The following is a 3,659-nucleotide window of genomic DNA, read 5'->3' on the forward strand; positions in this document are numbered from 1 at the left end:
ATGCGGCTAAATATGTCACTCCCGGTCCAATTGGGGAGGGGCCCAGAGAAACTACAGAGGTCCAACATTGTTTTTGCAAAGTTACACACCGATTCAATGTTAATTTTAGTGACCTCCGACTGCGTAACCGGGTGTCATTACTGCGACTTGAATTACAATCTTACCAACTTTACGCTTAGCCTTAGCCGCAGTTTCAAGTTCCTTCAATGGTCGCCTGTCTCTGGCCCCCGGAAGACAATTAACTATGGTGCTGGTGTCGCTAACTTCACATTTCCAAAATAGAGTCGCAATAACCAGAGTTTGTTCCTTGGCGGTGTGTGTCGCCGAGTGGGAAAAACGTGTTAGAAATGTGAACGGGTTGGTGGTGTACACAGGGCTTCTATTAGAACTACGCTTTCTTCCTCACAGTCACCCAGTCGGCCTGCTTTCCCGGCTGCTCAGGATCCGCTGGGGGGCAGCTAACGGCGGCTAAGCTACCTTGGTCCGCACCGACTACAGGGGCCTAGCTAGCTGTAGGATTTTCCAAGATGCGGAGCCGAGTCTCCAATTCGCCCAGCCTGGCCTCCAAAGCTACGAATAAGCTACACTTATTACAAGTACCATTACTGCTAAAGGAGGCCAACGAATAACTAAACATTTCACACCCAGAGCAGAAAAGTGCGGGAGAGACAGGAGAAGCCGCCATGCTAAACCGGCTAAGAGCTAGTAGCTGCGCTAAGCTAGCGGATTCCTAAAAATACACAAAGTGAATAATGTGTGAATAATTTAGAGGTGATTCAGCAGAGAGAGTGCTTTAGTTAAGGCACGTGAAGATTACACTGTGAAACAAATCGTTATCTAGATCAATCAAAGTACGCAGATTAAACAGGTAACAGATACAGCAAAGCACCGCTGTGCTCCGGAACAGGAAGTGATACAATACCGTAGTGAGAGCCAACCACCAGTAGAGGTCAGTAGAGCTGACTAATTAACTAAACAACTGCAAATTATAAAGAACGCAATCAATGTTCATACGGCCAAGGGTATTTTAGCATTACATTATTTTTATATATAGTGTTTAGTGTGTATGACAAATGTAAAGCTGACTGGAAAACATATTTTTGTGTGTCTGAGAGGAAACCTTGTGGCAGTCTTTTGAAAAAAAAATGTTATTTCTTGTCACATACAGTGTCTCTGAGTATTAATTTGTCGAGGTTGAGTAGCTCTGTAACTCCATTTATCATGAACCTTTGCAAATTTATAAAAAAAATAACTTTTGGCTTTTAAGTAAGGCTGTAACAAAGAAAAAAAAAATCTTTGGCTTTACTTCACTAAATTTGGCCTTCAAAATGCAGGACATAGTGTTCCAGAGGGTTAGAAATTCTTTTTTTTTTTTTTTATGCTAAGTTCTGCCCTATGCTGTGAGAACCCCTGCACTATATTTTGAGACCTACAGGATTGGGCCCCAGGGAGAAATACTTCCACTGTGAGAAGTGTAATCTTGTTTAGCTAAGGATTTGCGAGGAAACCACAAGGTAATGAATAAAATCTACTTCTTTTGACAGAAATTTATCTGCACTGTTGGTCAAATTATTGCCATGTTCATGTTCAATTGCAGAATCTTGGCGACGCTGATGCCCTCTAAGCAGTCTTGTAGTCGTCTAGAAGCTTCTTGTGTCTGTCGGCTGATAGTTTCCTGCCATTCTTCTGCTGTTCAAGTGGGATTCTGCACTCATTGCTGACCAGTTAAAACAGTCTGTCGTTTCCATTTCTTCTTTGCTGTTTGCTTTGGGTTCTTTTCCCATCCTTACGTATCAAATAAGCAAATATGTCAGAAGAATATGATTGTATTTCTCAAGATGTTCTGTAAAAAACGGGTGCCAATCATTTGGACCTGATGCCCTCATGATATTTTCCTTCTCTGTCTTATTTTTCAGTGTGTTGAAAATGTTTCGAGACAGAACTGTCCAGTGTGTATGGAGGTAAACAAATACGCAAGGCCAGCTTTGAATTTTAACATCAACGGGAATTGGTTCCTTTGATGTTACATAACTTTCTCATCTATTTGTTGGGGTTGTTTTTTTTTTTTTTTTTTCGCTTTTCCAACACAGGATATTCACACTTCCAGAATTAGAGCGCAGGTCCTGCCATGCAGTCACCTTCTGCATAAGTATGATTCTTTACTCACTCCATAGCATCTGTGTCAGTTTTTCCTTTTTAGCCTGATATCTCAAGAGCCAGATGACCAATTTCATTCATACGAGGTCTGTTAGAAAAGTAACTGACCTTTTTATTTTTTTCAAAAACCATATGGATTTGAATCACGTGTGATTGCATCAGACAAGCTTGAACCTTCGTGCGCATACGTGAGTGTTTTCACGCCTGTCGGTTGCGTCATTCGCCTGTGAGCAGGCTTTGTGTGAGCAGTGGTCCAGCCCTCTCGTCGGATTTTTATTGCGAATAAATGTCTGAATGATTTGGAGCTTTGCTGCATCAATTTTTTTCCAGAAACTGTGAGAGACCTCCAGGTGGACACCGTTCTAAAAATTAATATGGCTTTCAGGACCGATTTTATGGGGATTACACAGATTAAGGAGTGCTCCAGCCGGTTTAAAGACCGCCCACAGCTGCTGAGAGCGCGGCGCGCTCCGAGCGCCGATCGACAGGCTGAAACCCTCTGAAACAACCAGATCATTTCCAACGTGAAGGCTTTGTTGATCCGGGATGTCGTCTGACTTTCACAAAAAGGCAGAAGGTGTGGACATCAGCACTTTGTCGGCACATTCCACTGTTACAGGAGTTTTTTCATGGAAAGAAAAGCGGAGGGACATGCCACGGAGCCGTTCATGGCGCGGCACAAAACCACCTCCGTGTTGGTCTCACAGGACAGCTTTGAGATTGCTTTCAGATGGATTCCGGTTGCTTTTCAGTTGTGTGATTATCAGATTGTGATTCTGCATGAGCTGGACATGCAGCCCAACAGGTCCTGTGAGGCTTCATCACGGCGTTGCTTTGCTTTGCTCCTCTTTCCATGACAAAAACTCCTGTAACAGTGGAATGTGCCGTTCATTTCTAAACTGGACGCTGTCTTTATCTGGTATGTCATCTGACTAGCACTGGAATTGTGAAAAGACGTGGACATCAGCACTTTTTCGGCACATTAAGACAGACGTGCGGAGGAGTTCCGCACGGCAGCCATTAGATCCCTCAAGAATGGAAAGGCCCCTGGACAAGATGGCCTCAATGCAAAACCTTTCAAGGCAGATCCAGAGTTTGCGGCACAAGTTCTGTAGCTACTTTTTGCTATCATCCGGGGAGAGAAAACAACTACCATAAGATTTGACAGAAGCTGTAATTGTAAAAATCCCAAAGAAAGGAGCCCTGAGCAATTGTAACAATTGGAGAAGAATCGCCCTGTTGTCTGTTCCAAGCAAGATCTTGGCAAAGATCATCACCAAGCAAATCGCAGAAGCAGTGAACCAACAACTCAGAAAGGAACAGGCAGGTTTTCGACCAGGAAGAGGATGCTCGGACCAGATCTTCACCCTGTGCCACATCATAGAACAGTGCACAGAATGGCAGAGAAGGCAGCTGTACATCAACTTTGTAGATTTTGCAAAAGTCTTTGAAAGTCTATGGCGCATCCTCAGAACGTACAGAATACCACAAGCGATTGTCCT

General features: G+C 43.6%; 1 long non-coding RNA gene across 1 annotated transcript; it reads left to right on the top strand.

Moving 5' to 3' along the window:
- The first annotated feature begins 1,449 nt into the window (after positions 1 to 1,449).
- LOC117527251 lies at positions 1,450 to 2,215 on the top strand. Its single transcript, XR_004565479.1, has 3 exons — positions 1,450 to 1,514; positions 1,917 to 1,961; positions 2,091 to 2,215. It is a non-coding gene; the product is annotated as an uncharacterized LOC117527251 (long non-coding RNA).
- Positions 2,216 to 3,659: the final 1,444 nt, after the last annotated feature.

This window comes from Thalassophryne amazonica, chromosome 16, assembly GCF_902500255.1.
Source record: "Thalassophryne amazonica chromosome 16, fThaAma1.1, whole genome shotgun sequence".
NCBI classification, from domain to species: domain Eukaryota; kingdom Metazoa; phylum Chordata; class Actinopteri; order Batrachoidiformes; family Batrachoididae; genus Thalassophryne; species Thalassophryne amazonica.